Genomic DNA, 23,588 nt, shown 5'->3' with positions numbered 1-23,588 from the left:
AGCCATGATGGCCATCCCTCGGCCTGGGGATCCCACAGCCCTAGCATTGTCTCTTGCACCGTTACAAACACTCCCCTAGTTACAGCCCCTATACGCTGTGCAATTGAACCCCACCAACCCTGCTTCCCCCAACATCTCTAGGAAACTCAGGTGACCTGCTGCAGGGAATCCTGCATAAGGGTGATGGACCAAACCTGGGACCGAAGGTGCCTTCCCCAGCCTCAGGGGGTCCACAGAGCAAGATGTCCCACAGTGTTCACCCCAACCAGAGCTCCATCACCGAGCTGTGCTCTATCAGGCACCCTCCATAAGCCGTTTCCCAGACTCGACAATGAGGGAGGCAAGTGAAGGTGGAGAGGGGGTGCCCACAGCCGAGCTGAGGAGCTGCACCCTGGGGACGGTCAGAGGAGTATGTTGGATGAGGGGGGTGACCAACCGTCCTGGTTTGCCCCGGACTGAGAGGGCTCCTGGACATATGACCTTTTGTGCTAAAACTGCAGCAGAAAAATGTGACTGAGAGAATGGTCCACAGGGTGGGCTGTGTGATGGGAAAGGGGGTGGAGGTCCCAGGAGGACCCAGCCCTGCCCCTGGTTGGCAGCCACTCTGGGAACAATATCACTTTCTCCCAAACACCTCCTGCAAATACCATTTCCCATCACTTCCCTGGAAGCCCTCATTTGAAAAATAAAATTAATGCCCTCCAGCAGGAACACAACTGCTCTGAATTCCTGATGCAAACAGCTGGCCCCCTGCTGGGCACTCTGTGAGGGAGGGAGCAGGGCACGTACGGGACAATGCCAGCCCCCCAACCAGGACAAGGAGGGGAGAGGATCTGTCTCACAGGGTATTCTTGGCTCACTCAGGACTAGGAAGGCAGAGGCCTACGGAGCCCACTGCCCTCTCCGACCCCCTGCTGGGATGGGTTGTGTGTGCGCATGCGAGTGAGGGTGTGTGATGTCAAAAGTAGACTGCTGTCCCCAGGGCTCTGTATTCTCACAGGGGGTCCCGCAGGGAGACAATACGGGCCATGCTATTGTCCTAATGCAGCTCCTGGGGGAGGGAAGGTTGATCAAAAGGTAAAATGGGGAGGCGCCCAGTGATGTACCCCCAGAGCCGAGCTCTTGGCAAGGAGGGCTGCAGCAGACGCTTGCTGCTCACACCACGCCAGCCGTGGGCTGAGCCACCCTCTCTGAGCCCAGGGCCCTCATGACCAGTAGCGTAAATGGAAACAGCGAAGTCTTTGGAGCCAGACCTGCCTGGGTTCTAAATCAGCTTTCTGCCGCGTCTGTGCTGTTTAGCCTTGAATAAGTTATTCACCATCTCCAAGTCTCAGCTTGAGGAATCAGGCGGTAGCTTACATAAAATGCTGACTACGGTGCCTGGTCCACGTGTAGCTCATTCTAATGACTGTTGAGGGTAATTTGTATTTTGTGTGAAATGCCCAGTTGGAGATAAGGGTTAGCCTGTGGCCACGGTCAGGGCTCTGTCTTCCCCAAGCTCCCTTTGCTGGCCAGGAGCCAGGTTAGAATCAGCAGGGGGATGGAAGGGTTCATGAGGAGTAGGTCATCCAGGGATCTGACTTGGACTTTAGGGTCAAGAAGGAATTCCAAGAGGAAGTAATGTCTGGAAGGGGTGGAAGAAAGATCCAGGTGGAGGCGGGCAGAGCCCTCCAGCAGAGGGAACAGCATGTGCACAGGCCTGGAAGGGAGAACAGGGGAAGGCCTGGTGTTCTGGGGAGGCAGGACCTGGGGGACCTCTGTTTAGGATGATGAAAAGTTAGGAAATGATTTTTTTTCTTTTTTTTCTTTTTGCCAAAAGAGGCAGTTTTTGCATCTGGAACTAGAAAGGTCTAACACCCTAACCCTCCTAATCCATCTCCAGCCTCTCCACACTTTTCCCTTCATATTATCATCATTTATTCATTCATTCATTCACTCACTCACTCCACCAAAGTGTATCAAGCACCTCCAGGTACCCAGCCCAAAGCAGGTGGTGGGGACCAAGTGCCTGCTTTCCAGAGGGATGGAGTCCCCTCATCCAGTCTGAGTCCCACCTCTGCTGGGGCTCTTCTCCTGCCCTGGAATTTTTCCTTTTTTCCGCCCAGTCCGGTCTTTCAGGGTGGAGCTGAGGTCCCCCACCCCCTCTGGAAGCTCCGTGTGTCCTTTCTGGTCATCAACTCTGCTCTCTTCATGGCAGAAGAACAAAAGCAGCGACATCCCAGATCTGATCTGGGCTCCAGGCCAGAGGTCCTGACCCAGCATTAGCCTTGTTACCATCCCCTAGATGGGTCCCATCTCCTGGGCAGACTCTGAGCTCCATGAATGGGGGACCCTGCCTCCCTCCAGCGCTGCAGCCACCAGGCTACTTCCACTAGTTGATAAAAAAAGAGAGCAGTGCTCAGGCCCCCACTGGAGGCTGGGCCAAAAAATGCCAGTCCCTCCCAGTTCTGTGCAGGAAGCCTCGGTCTGCAAGAGATGGAGAGAGGGAGAAAGATCTTGATAGGGTAGGACCCTCCAAGAAGGAGGTCAGGCTGGGAAGATGCTTGCGGGGCAGAGAGAGGCATGCAGCTGGGGGAGGAGGACTTGTTGCATCAGGAGATGGTGAAAAGCAGAAAGAAAAAAAAGAAATAAGGGAAGTCACTGGGGGAGGCAAGACGGAGTGTGATCTAAACCGCAAATCCACCTCCTCCAGGCTCCGTCAGGCTTTCACTGTGCTGTAAAAACCACTGCCGAACAGCAAGCCTGCTCGATGACAAAGAGAGATAATTGGCTCTCATGCAGATTTAAGCCCAAAGTTATCAAATAATAATAGCACGAGAAAGACATACAGGCAAATGGGCCTGGGGTGCCTACTTCTTCCAAAGGACAAGGATTTGTTAAAGGTTTCTAAATTACGCTCCTGCAATGGAACAGGGAAATGGGGCTTTTTTTAAAAGAAAAAAAAAAAAGATTTTCTTGTAATGCTTAGATACATTTTTAAAAGTTCCTTTATAATTAGGGCTGTAATTTATATAATTTATTTTTAAAATACCCTTTTTTTAATTTCCACCCGGTCCAGTTAAAGTTGAACTGGAAAGCCCACGGTAAATGATTTTTTTAATAAAACCGTTTAAAGGAGCCCCAACCTGAAGCGAAATAGATATGTGGGTTTTCAGAGGAGAGAAGGAAAAAAATCATATATTGAAAAAATAAATTTCCTAACCCATTTTACACCCCAGATTTTATTACCACCGGAAGGTTTTTAAAATTCTAATTCCCTCTGCTTTCCTTAAGCTGTTTGTAGGTTTACCGCAGGGCCTCCCAGGGCCTGGGACGGGGGCCCAGTGGGTCAGCTTCAGATGAGTGGCCAACATAGCTTCACTTCCCCATGGTTCTTCCTGTGATTTGTCTGTTTATGCATCAGCCTAGCTCTTCAAGTGAACTCTGAGCTCCCTGAGGTTAATACCATGCCCCCTAGGAGAAAGAAATCTTCCTTCCACTCTCTTTAGCACCTAGCACAGTGTGGTGCATACAGTAGGTGCTCAGTAAATGTTTGCTGATGGCTGTGGAGAAGTCCTCATCCACCAACCAAGTGGAGACCAGAAACCATTGCTATCTTCACAGGCAGCTTTAGTTCCTGTTCTAACAACCCTCCTCTCGGGTGGGAGTGGGGAGGGGGGCCTTGTTTTCGGCTCTTAGTCAAGGACCCCTTAGGGCGAGGGGAAGAGGAGCAAAGAGCAGTTTACCTTGAACATCAGGGCCAGAGAGCATAAAAGCTCTTGTTGTTTGCGATGGGTTGGGATGGTGAAAATGCAGACAGAAGTACCAAGAGATGCTGTAAGCTAGATACATTGATGTCACCGTCTTTCCAGGACCTTGCCCTCATCATCTCTCCTGTTTGCTGGGCTCAGAGGTGTGCACCCCATACCTGTTAGAAGGCATGCACGTGTACACACACACACACACACACACCATGCATGCACACATACCCCACCCACACGGAAGGGAGAGGGACAGACTTAGATCCACATGAACCAATTAGAGGACCCAGGAAAACTACTCAGGACTGTAACTGCTGTAGCAAGACAAGGGATAAAAAGGTTCCTGAACACCTGAGGGAGGCTCATGGAGGAGGGGGCATTTGAACGTGGCCTGAGAGCACAGTTGGATAAAAAGCATAAGGACAAGGGAGGGTGTTCCCGGGGGGCTGGGATCAGTGTGAGCACAGAGTGGTGGTGGGAATGAGCAGGTATGTCTCAGGAACAGCAAGAAGAGCTGCCCAACAGAGCCTCGTAGATGAAATAGGGGAGAGAAGGTCGGCCCTGCTTACAGAGGGCCTGGGGTGAATGTGACAACAGAGGAAATCAAGCCCATTCAGTAAGAACGGTCCACACCCTGCCCAGTGGCTCCAGGAGCCTTTCTCTTTGGAGTAAGGCTCCGACGGGGGAAGCCCACACTGCGGCCCATCTGTGGACACACATCTGCTGAACAGCGACGTGACTACAGAAAAGCTCATGCTGATGAGGCTGGACCCCGTTCTCAGGCTGCTCCCACCCTCTGGGGGGCCGCCCCACCTCCCAGGTGACAGGAGGGCACTGAATGAAAGGGCCTGGCAGGCGGAAGGGACGGACGGGCCATTAGACTTGGTGCAGCCAGGGAAGGCTTCTTGGAGGAGGGGAGACTGGTGCTTACCCCTGGAGGATGAAGGGATCAGACTGGGGCAGCAGGACCACAGGCAGGCAGCCAGCCCAGGTGTCTGGTCGGTGGTGGGGAGGTGGAAATTTCCTCCTCTCCTGCCAAACCTCCGCTTTTTTCGCTTTTGCCTGGTCCCTGTGCCAGTGAGATCACACCAGACCTCTCCCAGCTCCTGAGACCCCCACAGGCCTCAGAATCCCCATTCCCTCAGCAGCCTGCTCCCAATGGCACACACCCACAGGCCCCAAAGGCCATGGAGTCCTTCTTCAAGACTGCGGGGGAAAGGGCATTTCCTGAGAAGGCAGTGGCAGAGAGGAGGAGGGGGTGGAGGAGACAGTAACCTCCTTATACTCTGCTCGGATGGTGGGGAAACGGCTCAAAGGGTGATCGTCCTAGAACGTGGGTCCTCTCAATACAGCCTCCCGTTCGCACTTCCCACGCGGATGCCTAGCTCTTCCCGCCTAGGACATTGGGCCGGAAAGTGGGCACCACACTGAGACCCCGATGGGAAACAATAAAGGTGGCTGAGGGTGACTTGAAAACAGATCCTTCTTCCAAATGCCACAGGAGGGTGGGAGGCACTTTCCCAGCTGTTCCTCGCCTTCCCAGACCTGGGAAGGATGGCGGAGCAGCCCCTCCCCACGGCTGCTTCGTTGCCAAGGAGACGGCAATTACACTGTGAGTTGGGTAGGATTTTTCTGCCTTTCTTTCTTTCTCTCCTTCTTTCTTTGGTTTTTAAATTCTGGGCCTGATGGACTACGGTGGCCTGGCCGCCCCCGCCCCCACCTCGCCCCCAGCCGCTGACTCTGCATTACAGGCCGGAAGGGCCGTAAACAGTCGCTTCCGAAATGACAGGTGCCCCTGCTTGGGGTAAGCACGGCAGCAGAGAAGCCATTTGTCAAAGTATTTATAAAGTGGGTGGAGATGCTGAAGTTGTATTCCCTCCAGGTTAAAAAAAGACAGAAAGGAAGAAAACGGCAGAGAGCCACGAGGAAAAGAGGAATCCAGCAACTTAGCTCACAGACCGACGCTCCCTTGTTTCACCAGCTGGAGATGTTTACTGAGCGTTAAGCGCCGCGGTGGGTGCGGGGATGAAGAGGTCTGTGCTCCTGCTGTGCGGGGGCTCACAGTGTGGGGACACTCACACCTGGGTAGTCAGAGGCAGTGCACGGGGGATGAGACGCGTCAGGTGGGTGTGTGAGACCAAGAGCACCCCAGGAGCCGGAGGAGAGCTGGTGTGGAGTGAGGGGTCTGTGCCTCATGCCCCAAGGGAGAATCCGGCTGAGCTGGGTCCTAGGAGGAGAGCATGGGGGGTGCAAAGCTTTTGAGGTTGAGAGGGATGGGCTAGAGCCCCGTGCAGGCGCCTGGTGGTGGGGGGACAGGTCACTCACGGGGAGCTTGGTGCGCCCAGGGAGTCCAGACTCACGCACCAGTCACCTGCGCAGCACACAGTGGGGCCGCATCCAAGCCCAGTGCCTGGCTTGCCTGTTGAAAAGATGGATGGGTGAGTGAGTAGGGAAGCTTGTGGTTCCGGCTCTAAACACATGGAGATTTCAGAGAAGGGAGAGGTTGGTAAGCACTTCCTGAAAGAGGCCATCCCCTTTATTTATTCATCATTCACTCATTCAACAAATAGTTATAGAGCACCGCCTGGGGACAGGGGACACAGGCGGAAACCCTCCCTGGTCACAAGGTGGGATGATGAGTGGTGAGTGGTACTCCTGAGCAAAGACCTAAAGGCTGAACTGTTCGCAGAGCCCTCCCCAAGGACCACGCGCCCCAGCCACTTCACTCTCAGGCACAGCCCTGGGTCGGCTCTGACTGTTCACAGGTCTTCCTGGCTGTTTCAGTGCTGCGGAGGGAGGGGTCACATGTGCACAGGCCAGGTGGGAGCACCTGGCAATGGAAAGGGAGACGTTTCCAGAAAATGATGCCCAGGGAGGAGAAGTCACTGTTGTGCAATCCCACAGGGAGGGACTGTGGCAATGAGAAGCCTGTGCCCTCAGACCTCCGGGCAAGCAGGAAGGCTGGGCTAGGGCCAAGGACAAGCTGAGTCTCCTTCCCTAAGGATGAAGCCACCATCCGCATCCAGCACCCCTTGAGGATTCAGACGCCCTCACGGGGCAAAGAGCAGGGAGCTCAGGCAGGGTTCCCCTACAGAAGTGGGGCTGCTTCTTTGGCCAGAGCTTGCTCTGCGGCTGAGGGAAGTTTGCTGGGGTCACTAAGGAAGGCTGGAGGAGTAGGGGACCCCAAGTGCCCAGGAGCCATACTTTGACGCTGGACCCATGCCAGCTCTGGGGAAGAAGGTCAGTGTCCCTGCAGTGCTTTGACCAGCCGAGTCTAAATGAAGTTCTGTCGGGCTGGGGCAAGGACATGCCTGGTGTGCACTGAGAATCCCAGACTGGAATATTCTGCTCATATGTGGGGGGTGGGGGGAGAAGGCAGTGCTTATGTACTCCAAAGTGTTAATTTCCCCCTCAGACTTTATCTTTTCTCTTCTTTTTCAAATTAACCATTAACCATTTTAAAATGAACAACTCCTCATCATTCAGTACAATCACTGTGTCATACAACCATCACTTCTATCATGTTCCAAATCATTTTCATCACCCCTCAGGGAATCCCCACAGGCATTAAATAGATATCCCCATCCCCACCTCCTCCCAGTCACTGCAGTTACTAGTCTTTCTGTTGCTATGCGTTACATATAAATGGAATCATACAGTCTGTGCCCTTTGTGTTTGGCTGTTTTCACTGTACATAAGGTTTTCAAGGTTCACCCACATTGGATAGCTGAGATTTTCCGTCCTTTTTCTGGGCTGAATAATATTCCATTGCACAGCTATATCACATTTTGTTTATCCGTTCATCAGTTGATGTAAATTTGGGGCTTTTCTCCTTTGGGGGTATTGTGAATAGCTTAGCTGTGGATATATGTGTACAAAATAATTATTTGAATGCCTGCCTTCAAAATTCTTTGAAATATATAGTTGAGTGGAATTGCTGGATTATATGGATAAGATATGATCATGTCTTCTTATTTATTGTAAATTTCTGACTTGTTTGTTTCAAGGTCTCCCCCTTGATCCAGATTAACTCAACACTTATTATGTGCTTACTGTATATCATGCCCTCACTAATCCTAGGAGCTACCCTGTCTGATAAGTTCTATCTCCTTTTTTTTTACAGTTGACAAAATTGAGGTTCAGATAGATCAGGCCTAGGTCAACCAATTGAGAGGTGCCAGAAACTCAGAGCAGAAGTCTCAGGAGGCAGCAGAACGGGTTGGGGCAGCAGAAGTGACCCCAGGGGCAGGTGACTGCAGACTGCAGAGATGGTTGTTCTCAGCCCAAAGACTGAAGCTCTAATCTCACACACAGAGACTCTAATCTCAGGGTTTGTGTCTTTGGCATGTGCACAGTTGAGAGGGCTTGACTCCGAGGGAAAGGACCCTCCCCACCTCCCACCTCTGCTTCCCCAGCCAGGAAGAGGTGGTTAGCAAAGGGAACCCACCGATGGTAGTGAGGGGGCTCCAAGCCTGCAGCCCACCAGACCACTTGAGCTCACAGTGTGACCTTGAGCAGCACATACGCAGATGTGATGGGAGCAGCTGGCTCGTGTCCCCTGCAGCTGCACCTGTGGCATCTGTCAGCCTGGAGAACAGGCATGCCCTACCTATGCATACCCAGTGCCATCCATCAGCCCAGCAGGAGGCAGGGGGTGGGGCGCCACTCCACACTTATCTCCATAACATTCCAGCCGACTCCCACCCCACAAAAGACCTCAGCTGCCAAGTGCAGGATGAGACCACAGCCCAAGTCCTGGACACCTGCCCTGTAATTCTGTCAGGCAATTAGCACAGCAAATGGCCCAGAGGGGTCTGCCTGTAGGGAGTTGCCCTCCCGCCTCCAAATGCTCTCCCCTGCCTGGTCCCACCTGCTGTTTCCAGGCTGATGGTGCGCACATACCACTCCCCCCCTGGCGCTCACCAACCACAATCTCCGTTGGCTCCATGGCCCCTTGTGTCTCATTCTGGCTTCTGAGGTGCCCTGACCAATCTCACCCTGTCTCTCCTCTGCCACTGCAGCTTGGCACCAGATTTCAGCCAATCAGGGTAAAGGAGTGGGGAAGGAGAGGCCCAGATGAGGCCCCCCCAGAAATGCTGGGGAGGAGATGGCTGCTCTCAGGAGTTGCAGGAGAGAAACTCAAAACTCTGCGAGTGGTGACGGTTCTGGGCCTGGAGGGGATGGAGAGGAGAATTGCACTTTGGAGAGGGCTGTGGGGCAGGTGAGGAGGATGGAGGAGGCAGTACTTCCAAGTTCTGGCTTGGGCTCCAAGAGAAGGGGTCCAGGTGTGAGCAAAATAATGGTCCCTGCTTTGCACAGGTGAAAGTAAGGCGCCCTGAGCCCTCCAGGCTGCGATGTGCAGCAGGTCGTGGTGTGTCTGGGAGGCAGACATCGGGCCACTGCGGCTTAAGGGTTGCACAGGAGCCATTGTGATTCCAGCTGAAAGCAGTGTGGGGCGGGGGGGATGACCATATCTGAAACCAGGTCTGCTGTCAGTCAGTTGCCTTCTCACCAAGGAGCCCATATTTCAAATAATTCCTCCAACGTTGAGACATGACTAAGGGGGATGAGAGAGACCAGTGCCACAGAGGAGGCAAGGCTGATTTTAGAGGAAATAAGAAGTCGCAAATGCTTTCAGAGGAAGGAAGGAACAGATCAGAACCTGGCTTTAGGACAGTCCCCAGGCTGGCCTGAGACTGAGACACAGGAGGACAAGGGACAGATTAGGAGGCGGTCGTAACGGCCCAGACACGAGAAGATGAGCAGGGAGATCGCAGATAGGTGCTTACAGGGAGACAGGTGAGATTTCTCTCCTCGGGAATAACTTTATACATCAGTTCCAGACAAATGCCAATGCCCTCACCTAAGCGGGTGGGGTGTACAGGGAAGGGGAGGCCTCCTCCCCACCCTGCGCCCAGCTCTCCGTCAGATGAGGGCAGGGGGTTCCGGGGCCTTAAGCAGGGTCCCAAGGGAGCAGAGGAAGCCACCTCTGGGCTCAACCAGGATCCAGGCCTTGAGTCGTCCAGCCTGTAAGGAAGACGAGAACCAGCAGCCCAGGTCAGACCCCAAGTGGCCTTCCTGGTGACAGTGACCTTCTGCAGATTATTCCTTCTCTCTGGCCCCTCATTATCCTACCTCAAAACTGTCTCCTCCTCACTCCTCATCTGCCACTTGGAAACCAAGGCGCCTGACCCTCCACCTCCCAGAAAATAAGGAGCTAGTGGGGTGGAGGCTGGGCAGAAGCTCAGGAGTTGGCAAAGTGCTCAAGGAGGAAGCAAACTTCTCTAAGTTAGCAGGGCCATAAAACGCAAGGCACCGGATGTTTTTCCCCATTTCCCAGGGAAGCTCGGTGTAGTTAATGCGTGATGCATGCTGACTGTGCAGTGGGCGTCTGTTGGGGCTGGGGAGGCTGAGTGGCGAAGGCAGGCGGGTGGGAGAGGGAACAGGAATGTTCCAGCCTGCCTGTGGCCCCAGCTCACGTTCAGGGGGGTTGCCAAGCCCACGTGACCACATGATACTGCTCTGGGCAGCAACCCAACCTCCCTCCCCACCTGCCTCTGCAGGATGGCCCGAGACGAGGGCATAGAAGGGAAGTCACCCCTGGGCCCGTGAGGATGGCTTGTCCCGGCTGCAGCACCAGTGGGCCCTTCTTGGAGGATCGGGGTGGGACAGACGGTCCTGAGTGAAGGCTTTGCAAGGGGCCCTTCCAGGTGAGCCAGCCCTCAGCTTGACCTCGGGGGATCTGGTCGGGCTGTCCACATCTCCCGGCACAATGGGTTTTTCGGTCAGTTGTGTTTTCCCCAAACAAGCTTATACAATTAGTTTCTTCTTGTTTCCTAAATTATTTTTGCCACTGCTAATTATTTCACACTCCATATACAAGAGTTATTGGGGTGGGTAATGGGAAGCAAGGGATCGCTTCGCGGGAGCATCGAGGGCTCCGAGACAGCTCCGAGACACGCAGGCAACTTTGATTTGTTTTTCTGCTCAGAGAATGCTGAAAGGACAGGGGGGCGGCGTCGGGGTGGGAAGGGAGGGGGCAACACAGATGTGGGCTGAGGCATTGGAAGGCGCGGTGGGGCCCACAGCCCTGGAGGAGACACCTGCCAATGAGGCCAAGGCTACCACCCTACCATCCCAGCGAAAGGCGTGTCCCAGGCAGGCTCAGGGAGGGATGCAAAATCCAGAGGAAACCTCTGCTCAGTGACATTACAAAAGGAACACACATGGGGCCTGGCACTGCGCTGGGAGCTTCGCCTGTGTCACAACAGACCTGGATGGATCCCATTGTACCATTTGGGAAGTGAGGCTCAGAGAGGTTAAGGAACTCACCCAAGATCACACAGCCAGGAAGTGGTGGAGCCCAGATAGGAACTGTCTGATATCAGAGCCTGTGCCTCTGACCACCCTTTTCCCCTGCCTGTTTCTGGGGTTTTCTTTGTTTCCAGGGATGCTCCCTGGGGCTGCTGCCCTGGGAGGAGGGCACTTACTTTAGGTGCAAAGGGCTTAGCCCTGCAGTCATCCCCACCTGGCCCCCCAAAGCCCACTGTGCCTGCATTCCATCTAGAACAGACGTGCCCATGCCACACTCCCCTTGGGACAGCCCCCACAATGAATGTGTCCCTTCCAGCTCAGCTCTGATGATGGGAGATTAGAATTTTACTAAAAATTAACCAGAAATCCATGCAGGGAAGCAAAACCAGAAAATATAAGAGCTGTTGAAAGGAAGGGTGCGTGGAGCCCGGCCTGCTTTCCTGGGGCTGTGGGTGGGCCTGGCTGGCCCGGTGTCAGGCTCAAGTGAAGCCACTCAGGCTTAAGCTGGCAGGTGGATTGGGCCATGTGAGGATCTCACTTCATGCTGGGGCAGTTGGCACCTCCTCTCTTTGACCAGGAGCCCCCAGGCCCTCCCTCACCTCGCGAGGCTCAGCCTGAATAGCCCTTGGCTGCCTGAGGACGGCCACCCCAGGGGGCCCCAGGCCTGGTGGTGACCAGCCTCTTTAGACGCTCAGGCCCATCCTCTGGGCAGGCCTCTCCCAGCAGCCAGATGCCCGGAGCTGTGCAGGGCTCTGTAGACTCCGGGGGAGAGCCACACTTCCAGGCAGCACTCTGGTCCTGTCTCTGGGACTCTCCACATTTTTCACACACACATACAACGAAAGCAGAACCAGTGCGCTAAGTGAGGAAATGTGTGCACAGTGCCCGCTCAGGCAATGTTTGGCGCCGGCTGGGACCACACGGTCCATGGACTAGGAGCTGACACTGACCCTGGTGCTGACTGCACACCAGGGGTGCTCCCTGCTTCAGGCACATCTCTTCTCATTCAGCCCTCAGCCACCCAGTGAGGTGAGTGCTGTTAGTCTCCCATTTTACAGGTGGATAAACTGAGGGAGACAGTGGCTCCTGCCCCAAGCTGCGCAGCTAAGGTAGTGGAGCCCAGCAGTGTGTGAGCCCCGTTCTTAACCCCCTCAGGATACCCGCAAGGGAAGGGCTGGGTAGATCAGCTCATTCAGCTCCACTCCCTTCCTGCAAATAAGGCCCTGGGCATAAACCCACTCTCTTGATTTCCAGCCTGAGGCTTTTTTAAAGAGAGAGCTCTTTGGGGGCTTCTCTCCCCTCCTTGCCCCAGAAAGCCATTCTCTCCTTCCCTCAGTAGGAGTTTTCTGTTAGTCTGGCTGCTTCTTGCTGGAGAGGAGAGCTGAGCTCTGGCCTGGCTCATCCATACTGGATGGGCAGGCGGGGACAGGAGAGTCCAGGGTGAGCCTGAGGCCAGGTGCATGGAACAGGGGCTTTGTGGGAGACATCCAGCATCCAAGTAGCTCTACTGCGGTCTCCACCCAGGTAAGGGAGCTAGGGCAGGAATCATTGTACCCATTTGATGGATGGAGAAATTGAGACCCAGAGAGATGCAGGGACTCACCAAGTCTTGATGGCAAAAGTGGCACTAGCCCCCTTTTAACCACACTTGGGGAGGGGAGTGCCCTCTCCCAGGCCACAGGTCTCAGAAAACAGAAGTTAAGGGATTTGGGAAAGGTGACTTGTGGGCTGGGGTCCTGGTGGAGAGTGTCTCTGGGCACAAGATGCAGAGAGAGCTCTGCCAGGGGAGAGAGCAGTGCTTTTGCCGACTGGACAAGGTTGGTACAGTGTGTCACAACCCCCAGCAGGCTCTGAGGACCTCTCTGGCTTTATTGGCTGGAGTGCTGGAATCTTGCAAATGGCCAGTGGTCATAAGAGCTCGCTGGGCCTGCCCTGGGCCTGGGGAAAGCTCAGGGGGAAGTTTTCCCGTCCTTTGGGTGCAAGCGCTCCTAGAACAGGGGCTGAGTACAGAGTCCAGAGCTGACCTTGGAGGCAGAGGTGGGTGAGAAGTTGGTGCTGCCCCAGAACCATCCCAAGGAGCCAGGAGACAGCGCACAGCATCTGGCCTCGGGACGCAGACTCGTGTGGTTAAATCCCAGCCCTGCCTCTTCCGAGGTATGAAGTGACCATGAACATCCTGCCTGACTTCCCTGAGCTCAGGCTTGTCTTGGGCGAAATCGAGGAGAAGGTATCTACTTCTCAAGGGTGTGGCAATGTACCTGGTGGGACCTGGTGTTGTCAGGCCCCCCTCCACCTGGGTGCCCACCCCTTCCTTGGCAGCTGATGGGCAGAGAGCAGAACAGGTTCCATTGCTGGGTGCCTGGCACAGGCCTCTGGAGTTCAGAATGGAAGGACTGGGCCTTCCAAGCAGGGTCAGGGTGGCGTCACCTGGCAGAGGTGGGATGGTGCCCGGGCCCTGGCTGATGAATGAGAACTCAGCAGGCAGAGATGTGGAAGAGCCCATCCTCGGGGAGGTGAGGCCGAGGATGCTAGGCATGGGCCAGACCTGTGGGAGTATGAGGGAGGCTAGGGTGGGGAAGGAAGAAAAAATCCTGGAGAGGCCAGGGTGCTCTATCCCTGCAGTATCCAGCCAGCCTCAAGCAGCCAAGAGCGGGTACTGGGCCCCTCCTCCTGGGCCACTGCCCTGGCTTCCGAGACACCCTGTACCACCTTTCCCGAGAGTGCTGATTACACCCTTTCTGAAAAATAAAGAACAGAAGGCAGAAAAGAAGCCGAGCCCTCTCTTCCCAGCCCTCCCTCCCTCCCCCTCTCCCAGCACCCCCTCCCTCCCCGCCTCCCACCCGCTCTTGCTCTCCGTTGCTAAGTAGATGGTAGGTTTATTTGCGGCTGTCGGTTCCCAGTAGAAAAATTTCGTCTTGGAGAGCCGCCTGGATGGAAATGGCTTCAGCACCGATTTCATGGAGAAGGTCTGTGCAGTAATTAGTGTTCATGAGGGAGGAATTGGACTGGCAGGCTCCCAAGAAAACTACTCCCCAAAAGTTAGCTCGAGTCCAGAGGGCTACATCAAATCCAATTCCAGAGTGTGCATCTCCGTCGCTATATATAGACTCGCCGACAAAAACAGGCAGGCAGCGCTGTGGCTCGCGGTTCATGGGGGGACTGGCCGTGGGAGGCAGAGGCAGCCTGTGCCGTGAAACCACCCGGGATGCAGAACTTGATGGCTTCTGCTGCCCGCTGAGCTCCGTGAATCTCCCCCACTTACTACCCCCAGCCTGGCCTGGACAGACACCTGGTGGGGGAGGACCGGAAAGGAGGTGGGGGAGGGAGGAGAGGGTAAGGCTGGGCTAGCCTGTGCTGGCCAACACTGGGGTGCATTTCTAAGAGCACACAGTCTCACTGCAAATGCCTGCTGCCCCGCCGGTCCCCACACAGAGCACGCTCTCTCCAACCACCAGGAGTGGTACCCCCTCCTTCCTCCTCTGTCAAGGTCCTGGGGAAGGGACACTGCTGCCTCCATAAGGGTCCCCTGCCCACCACCCACACTGACCCTGGCTTCCGCAGGCCTCCACGGTCACTGGTCACCTTTCTCAGGCTTCCTCCATGTCCCTGCCCCAGGCTGGATGTCGCTGAGTTCCAGCAGCCCATCTTCCTCTCCCGTCCTTCCCTCCCTCCCTCCCTCCCCAGGCCAGGCTGGGCAAAGAGCAGGTGCCCTGGGACACTTCGGGAAAGAACTGATAGCAGCAGGCCTCAGAGGTCTGCTGGAGCCAGGGCCCCTACCTTGGTCTACCTGGGCCTTCAGGCTGAAGGAGGAACAGGTAGAAGCAGGATTAAAACCCAGAATTCTGCATCTTCCTTCTGGTTTTCATTCCTGGGAAATTCCCCAGCACCCATCTGCTGCTCTGATTGGTCGGGATTTTACAGGCAAGGAAGCCTGAGGTCCCCAGAAGGCCAGGGCCCCCATCTGGCCTCTGATCCAAGTTGCAGCCTCCAGTCTCAGGTGTTTTCGCATGTCTGTCTGTGGGGCCTTTGCATCAAGGGTCTCTCTCTACATTCCTGCCACTCCTACCTCTGGTCACTCCAGTCCTGGACCCTCTGCTCACACCTGGCCTGGCCTCCAGTCCACATTTCTGGTACCACTGGGACCTCTGAGGTCAGCCCCGCACTTCACACAGTATGTGAAGTGGGAACAGGGGTCTCTGACAAGGGCCACCGCTGCCCGGGAGTAGAACGGGCCCAAGCTGGCCTTCCTGGCCATAAGGTACACTCAGCTCAGCCAAGACAAAACAGAGATCTAAAGGAAATTTCTAGGAAGCCGAAAGAAAGGGTAAAACCTGAGGATGCAAAGACTGAGACATGGCCAGAGCAGACAACATTAGCTTGGCTATATCTGGCACAGCTCACGGAGCCCCGGGTCTGTGTCCCCACAAAATCCCCTTCTCAGGCCACTCCTTCCACCTGCAGACTCTCTCCAGGTTGCTGAGAACTGAGACTAGAACTGTACAGACCTGTGGGACACATGAGAGGCCCAGACGTGCACCTCCCTCCCCCAGGCGGGGGCGGGGATGAGGCTGCAATCCGGCCCCCACCCGCTCGCATGAGCCTGCCCTCCCTGTTCCCTTCCATTTGGTGCAAAGTCTTGGAGACACGTCTCCATCTGCTGACAGTCTGCTGCCCGCGTGATTTGTCTGGGGCCTTCCACGAGGATGCCCAACGGGCCTGCTCTCACCTCCTCAGGCCTGTGCCAGGCTCTGCAGCCCTCGCTCAGTCTTGCCCACCTTGCTCAACCCAGGAGGCCAGGTGCTGGACCTCAGCTGTTTCTCTCACTGACCGGCCACGTGCTGTTGGGATGACTGCCTCACCTTGACGTTCAGACGCGACCTTTCCTCCCATAAAAGAACAATAATGCACCCTTCCCGGTCCCTCACTCCTCCACCCGTTCACTCACTGATGAATTAATATGTGCCAGGACCCACATGGTGCCAGGACTGGGCCGGATGCTGGGGCTGTCGACTGAAAAAATACACACAACCTGAAAGTTGAGAGTTATGTTTTATTTGTTGGGCTTTTGGGGGACTCGAACCCAGGACACAGCCTCTCAGATGGCTCTAAGAAACTGGTCCAAAGAGGCAGGGGAGGAGCCAGGATACACAGGGGTTTTTGCAACAAAGACCAAGTAGTCGGAATCTTAGATTACTGTTCATTAAACAAAACCAGTTATTACAAGTGAAGGAATTTGGCGCTTTTCTATGCATCGGAAGGTGCAAGAGTCTGAGCCCACTGAAACCATTTCTTTGTTAGGCACCTTAACCATCTAGGGCCAGCATTCTGTTCTTTCCCATCCTGAGTCCCCTCAGGGGGCACCGCTGGGGGTGGCAGCAGAGGCCAGGCTGCCTGCGTGTCTGCATCCTGAGTTCCCTCCTCTCACTGTAGGGGGTGGCAGCAGTGGCTGATGACTTGACGGCCACAGCATCCTTTATTTACTGATATGGCGGGGCAATATTTTTCATTCACAAGAAACAGATTCACAGGCAGGGATGTCAAACCCATTTCACAGAAAAGGAAACCGAGGTCCAGAGAGAGCCAGTGACTCGCTGGAGGCTGCGGTTTACCTAGCAAGAAGTTGCCTTCAGTCAGTGTTCAGATGCCAAACCAGTGTCCGTCCCTCACCCTGCACTTCCTGTCGCCGTATCGGGCCCTGTGCCAGGGGTAGGACTTACCAGGGTCCATGGCGGATGGGCTGGCCCTGCCATCTGGGAACTCACAGGGTCCTTGGGGGAAACCAGTGAGTAACACAGATGCGAGGGCCCAGTCCACATCCGTTCCTCCCCACGAGGGTGGAGGTGTCCACGCCCACCCTCGCAGGGCAGACCCCCTCCCTTCCCAATGCTGCCACCGCGTCCTGTGCTGCACTTGACTGAGACACCCCCAGCTGTCCTTGCCCCAACCCTCGCAGCCCGTATTCCCAGGTCTTAACAATTTCTCGCACAAAAGAAACAGTTGACACTGAAGAGCCTCTTTGGGGAAGCATGAAGCCAGCTCTTTGTCACCCAGGTCCCTGCCAGCTCATTACTGCCTCCTGTCATTAGCATATTAGATACACGAGGTAAACAAAACACACTAGCCTCCTACACTCTCAATGCAAACCCTCAGTCACTCTGCCCCCCCGCGGCCTGGCCTGTGCCAGGGCAGGAGGGCTGCACAGCGCCCCTGCCGTGTGACTGCGTGTGGTGGGAGGTGTGCAGGTCCCACGCAAGGGAAGCAGGCACCACTGCCCGCAGAAATGCCAAAGCTATTTTTCACACGGTAGGGAATCGTTAGAATCACATCACAACTGCTGCTACTGACAACAGTGGTGATGGTAACCCCCCCGCCATTAACTATATGCCATGCACTCTGCTGGTCCCACAACCCCAGCAGATAAGTGCCATTATTCCCATTTCCCAGGTAAGGAAACTGAGGCCCCAGAGGGAGGGGCTATGGAAACTGCCCAAGCAACCCGACTGGGCAGGGGTGGTTCCCGAACAAGGAAGAGGCTACTGTCAGAACCAGACCCATCTCCCTCCCAGGTCGCAGACCTTTCCCAGGATCCAGATATCCTGCTGACGGAAACCATCAGGCCACTGGGGTTAAATTGTTCTCCCAGAGGCACCAGCTGGCTGGCGACAGAAGCCAGGGGGTCAGATGTTACCGCTGTTTCAGGATGGGAAAAATGGTGTATCCTGGAGTGGTCAGGATGGGAATTAAGTAGACGGACAAGAGAGCATATGGGGTACCAGCCATGGGGCCGAAAAAGAAAGAGAGGAAGGAGGAAGGGAAAGAGAGGATGCTGGAAGTTGGAGGCAGGAAAGAGAGAGGAGAGAAAAAGAGAAACAAAGGAAGGGAGGAAGGAAGGGAAAGAAAGGAGAGAAAGAGGAAAGGAAGAACAGACAAGGGGGAGGCCAAGGAAAGGTGCTGGGGAAGGTGTCCAGCTCTGAAGGAGCCGGAACTTGGGGGCTCAGCGTCCTAGAACACTCCAGGGGCCCCACCCTCACCCTGCTGCCCACGGCTCTTTGTCTCTGCACATACATAGTCCTTTTACCAGCACATCCACCCCTAGAGGCCACTGTTGGTTCCAGGCTGACTCAGATGGCCCTGAACTGACCCTCCCCTGCGCAGAGCTGAGTGTCCTCCACGGGGGGCAGAGCCCATGGTTAGGGCCACAGACGCTGCAGGCAGCACGCCCCAGCTCACAGCCCAGCCCTACCACGGACCTGGACGCAAGACCTTCGGCCAGCCTTTCATCTTGCAGTGCCTCAGTTTCCTCAGCTGTAAAATGGGGACAATAATAGTACTGTTCTATAGAGTTATGGCATTAAATGAGACAATCCATGGAAAGCACTCAGAACAGTCCCCAGCGTAGAACCCCAGCTCACTGAGTGTTTCCTGTCACCGTTTGTGCCACTGATAAGCCCTAACCTGGCTTGGCGGGCATGCCTGTTGCAGGCATAGTGTCTACCTGGCGTCTCCTTTAATACGGAGATCTGGCTTTCATAACCTGGCCAATGATAGACTATCTGTAATTGGTTGCAGAATGAGTGCGTGAGTGAAGCACCTTTCATTGCATCCACAGATGACAGCTTCCTGATTCCAGTCACGTGGTTTTTTGGGTCTTGAGTACAAGTCAACAGATCAGTCAGTTCCATCTTCGTCCTTGGTGGGTTCCATGGGCATGTGGGTAGGTGTCTGGGAAGAGATGACATAGTGCCAGGCTCCATCCCACCCCCCCACCAAAGGTCACCCTCCCCACTTGCCAACTGCCTCTTGCCACCTTGGGCACCACCTGTAGGTCACCAATGAAGGAATGGTCACTGTGCGTAGCTCTGGTTCTTCCTAGGATGGGGGACAGCTGACTCGAAAGCAAAAGCCAGGGCCCCTGCCCCTCCTAAAACGTGAACACATCTCTGTCAGGGCTTGAGGGGCTGGCTCACTGAAGTCGGCACCCCAGTCACATTGGCTAACTCTTTCTTGCTGCAGCCCTCAGGTTAAATATTGCTAAATGCCTGTGATTGAACTTATCTTATTGATGTTGGGTGAAGCCCAAAGCCTGGCCAGAAGAGTGGCTTGAGTGGCGGAGATCGTGAGGGCAAGGCCTCCTCCACCGAGAGCTGGACCATGGCCTGCCTGCACTGAGCGAGATTGTTTTTCTGCTTTTAAAAACAAAATCACATTTTCTAAACATCGATCCTATAATATAGGACTCCTGGCTATTGGTCTTTTCAAAATAGCCTGTCTTGGATGCTGAGGTTGGGACTTCTTGGTTGGTGTGCTTCTATCTATTTTTTGTGTCCTTTAAGTGAATTAGGACCTGTTAGGAAAGAGCCAGAGAAGAGAGGTAAGCTTAATTCACCTCACCGGGCAGGTCCTGAGTGCCTGTGTGCAGTCAAAGGGGCTCAGCGCACCCCTCTCTGATTCTGGGCAATTCAGCTGCTCTTATGAGGCCCCCGTCCCAGGGCTTGGTCTGGAATACGGGAGGAGTCCCGTGGGCTGTGGTCCAGTTAGGGAGACAGAGTTCCCACCGACGAGAAGAGCAGAAAACTGTTCAAGCCAGCTCTCGTCTTAATGTTTCAGACACTTGGATGTGGAAGGGCTTGTTGGAGGGAGAAATCAACAAGGGCTGGGAAGCTGGGGAAGGTTCCAAGGGTGGGAGGATCTGGTAGAGGACCCAGAAGCAGAGGCGGCATCCCGGGGTGGGGAGGAGCAGGAACAAAGGCCCGGAGGTGACATGGACACCCACTGTGGGGGAGTGTGGTTCAGGGTGGCTGAGACAAAGGGACAAAGGGACTCGTCAGTCCTCTGCCTTGCGAGTCCGATCGCCTCTCCTTACATGCGAGACAGGAGTCAGAGAGGCTGACCTCCACACTGCAGAACATCATGGGGTTAGAGAGCCGTCTGTGGATATGTGGGGACAGTTCCCGGGGGCATGCCAAAGTCCTCCACGCTCCCCTCTGCATGGGGAAGGGGATCCTATGGGGAAAATGACCCCCTCCCCAGTTTAGCCTGTCCAACCACCATGTAAAGCTCCAACAAGGGGAATTCAGTGGAACTCACAAAGCCTTCACTGAGCTCCCTCTGTGGGCATAAGACCTGCACACTTCCAGCAAAGGCTCTGGGGAGACTGCCCGTGTCATTCCCGTACACAGAGAAGTCCAGCCCATCAGGCCGGGGCCAACAGCGTGCCTAAGTCAGTAGTGAGGCTCTGCATTTCGGGCCAAACTGGGGAGGAGGGAGAGGCGATCTCCATATCAGGCAGGCAGGCGCAGAGGCGGGCAGGCCGAGGGCGGGGAGGCTGAGACCGGGGAGGCTGCTGGTTTGTCTCTCAGAGCATTTAGACGAGCCTCGCTCTCTCTGGCCCTGCCTGCTACCCATCTCCCGCAGTGCAGCGACTGGTGGTGTGTGTTCCTGTGCCCGACACACTGTGAGGCCAAACAAACTGAAACGTCTGAGTTTAGAGCAGAGAAAGGTCCATTGTAGGGCCGAGCAAGGAGGGACAGGGTGGCTCATGCCCAGAAAACCCTGAACTCCGGGGAGGGTTTCAGCAAAGCATATTTAAAGGGCAGATGAGGGACAGGGGTCACAGGGTGTGTGATCAGCTCGTACACAATCTTCTGATTGGTTGATGTCAAGGTAACAGGGTGGTCAACACTATCAACCCCTAGGCGCCTGAAGGTCTGGGGGCCATGTGCTCTCAATCATCAAGTAGTTAATTTCTTCCTTTTGGTGGTGGTTTTTAGTTAATTTCTTCCTTTTGGTGGTGGTTTTCAGCATCTGAAAAAGTCAGGAAATAAACATGAGATACTATTACCTGGGTATTTCAGAGAGGAGCTGCAGCAGAGGAAATAGAGTCTGTCCCCACAGGGTCTTGCTGGATTACGGTGGGGTCACACCGACGAGACCCTTGAGAGCCCCTTTCACATGGCGCTCGGTGAGCCGTGGTCCCTTCCCACTGAGTCACGCCTGGCCTTTCAGTAGGTGTGCCCTGATCTAAGAAAATTCAGAACAGGAAGATCTAAACTCCTGGGCCAGGTTAATTAGAAGAGGACGCAGTTCAGTTTCTCGACTCTCGCATTTACCTTGGGATTTGTGTGAGGAGTCAGTATCCTACATGCATCCCAGATCCAGCCATGATGCTCCGATGGGGCCCTCTGCGGAGGAGCCCAGGGCCTGACTTTGACATTGGAGAGGGTCCCGGGAGAAGAGGGAAGCCAAGAGCATGAGGCCCAGGGAGGCCCCAGAGACCTCAGTTGACTCCACCTGGGCCCGTGTACGAAAAGAATAAGGTCATCCCTGAGCTCCTTACCCCAAATCCCAGCAATGGGGTGGGGGTGTGGAGGGAGGACCTCTCCCATCAGGGTCCCCACTCACACTCCCTTAAGACACTGCCAGGGCTTCGAGAGGAGGTGACAGGAACTGAGCCCCAAACCAGGTCTCTGCTCCATCACCAGGCAAATCACACAGCCTCACCCCACCCCCAACCCCAGTTGTCAGATGCTGATAACATCCCAGTCTACTGTGCGGTGTAAGAATCATGAGCTCATGGGCATGGCGGCATGGTGGCAAGTAAAAGCTCTCTGCACGGGTGACAGGGAGCACTCTGTGCTGTCCTGGGGACCAGCAGGAACCACCAGCCCAGATCAGGGGCACAGAGGCAGCCCCTTGGCTGTGGGAACAAAACCCAGCACATGTGTCATGAGGCAGGTTTTACTTGTCCCACAGGCTGGGCCTTAGAAAGGCTGACACCTTCCCTGGGCCAGCCCCCAACCCCAGAGCCTCATGGGCCCATCAGCCCCAGCCACAGACGGAGAACTCTTTGCAGAGAAAGGGGTGAGGCCATCAATGTGTCATGTCCACTTTTTGTCCTTTTTCACAGTGCCATAAAGATGCTGTAGGCGACACCAGACATGTAATTCTCCAGTGCTGAGGGTGGAAACAAGGGCAACTGGCAGGGACAGACACTTGGCACAGGCCTGCCTGCTGGTCCTTTCATCCTCCGAGGTCCAGAGCCAATGGAGTCCCTGGATCTGAGCTTCCTGAGCCCTACCCATGCCCAGCAGGAGGAGAAAGAGAGGTCTGGTCCCATTTTCTGGGGCTTCCCAGGCTAGATCTGGGGACATCCCCCAGCCCCGTGTCCATCTTTGTCTTGTGGCTGCAAAGGGCATGAGGGCTGAGTCACGGTGAGTGGGGCCCAATGCCCCATGGGACACAACCAGCTTAACCCTGAGAACTGCTTGAACTTGGAGCTCACCTGCAGCTCAAACTCCTCTGGAATTTCTAGGTTGAAGAGTTGACGCAGGAGGGCAGTGTCGAGCCCAAAAGCAGGACAGGGGCTGAAGGTGGGGTTTCAGCACTGGAGGGCCTGAAGAAGTGAGCAGGCCAGCAGCCCTGATTCATTGGCTGAGGGCGCCATCCATCTCCATCTCCTGCCGGCCATCCCCTCATCCCCTCCACCCCCCAATCCAAGCCCGGCCTCCTCAGAGGAAGATGGATGGCTCCCGCCATCTCCAGGAACCTAAGCCGAAGGGCAGACGTCCCATTCCAGACCCTCTCCACACCCGGCTTCCCCTGCAACCAGCCATCTCTCCCCAGCCTTGCAGCTCCCTGTCACCCAGCCAGGGGCCGAGTGGCATTTAGCAACCACTGCATTCACTGATGCCTGTCACTGGGTAAAGAAGGTATAGTAGACTATTTCCAAGTGGGCAAACACACACAAATGCAGAGTAGACAAAGATATGTATTCCAACTGCCCACTGAGAGGGGCCATCGCAAAGGGCTTTAAGAGATGCTGGGCTTGGTGTAGTCAAGGAAGGCTTCCTGGAGGAGAAGCTTCAAAGGAGAGAAGCATGGAGGAGGCAGCAGGAGAAAGGGTGCTGTTCTGAGGATTAGGCTTCCCCCGATGGAGGTAGAGAAGTGAGTCAGAGCCGTGTTCTGTGGGTAAGCATCGTTCTCCCTGGCTGATGGACTGAGGGAAATGTCAGCAGAGAACTCCCAGGGAGGAGGGGGAGAGAGGGAGTGAGGCCAGGTGGAAAGGCCTGGGGAGACTGGAATGGCCAGGCGGGGTCCTGGGGAGATGGCAGAGGGATCACCCGGCGGCCAGGCACTGGGAAAGAGAGTCAGAGACCATGGCAGACCCCGTGGTTTCTTTCTATGCCTGTTACCAGGAGCTCACAGATTATCCAGGCACTCACAGATCAGAAGGGCGACGAGGCTCAAATTTGGGGCAAGCCATGAGCAGTGGTCAAGGGTGCAGTCACACAGGAATCACGGAAGGGGAGACCACGGTGGCTGAGCTAGGCTCTTAGGGCTTCCCTGAAGAGCATGACCCAAGTGATGGGTCTTGAAGGAGGTGCAGACCCGGGGCAGGCCCAGAGGTGGGAGGACATTCCCAGAGGAAGAGTATGCGTGTGAGGAAATGGTCTGCAGTGTCTCCCACACAGGGAAGGGAGCATCTGCTCCAGAAGGCACGAGGGAGGCCGCCCTTGGCCACCCAGACGGCTGGGG

The 23,588-nt window shown here is 55.2% G+C and overlaps 1 protein-coding gene and 1 long non-coding RNA gene across 50 annotated transcripts in view; both read left to right on the top strand.

The window, feature by feature from the left end:
• Window positions 1–23,588, top strand: part of CELF4 (CUGBP Elav-like family member 4) — a 288,167-nt gene that overhangs the window by 46,681 nt on the left and 217,898 nt on the right. The gene's annotated exons all lie outside the window — the stretch shown is intronic.
• Window positions 4,218–22,848, top strand: LOC116659573. Its single transcript, XR_004314930.1, has 3 exons — window positions 4,218–4,228; window positions 20,684–20,686; window positions 22,763–22,848. It is a non-coding gene; the product is annotated as an uncharacterized LOC116659573 (long non-coding RNA).

The sequence above is a fragment of the Camelus ferus genome, chromosome 24, assembly GCF_009834535.1.
Source record: "Camelus ferus isolate YT-003-E chromosome 24, BCGSAC_Cfer_1.0, whole genome shotgun sequence".
Classification (NCBI taxonomy): Eukaryota; Metazoa; Chordata; class Mammalia; order Artiodactyla; family Camelidae; genus Camelus; species Camelus ferus.
This window is presented reverse-complemented; position numbering and strand designations above follow the sequence as displayed.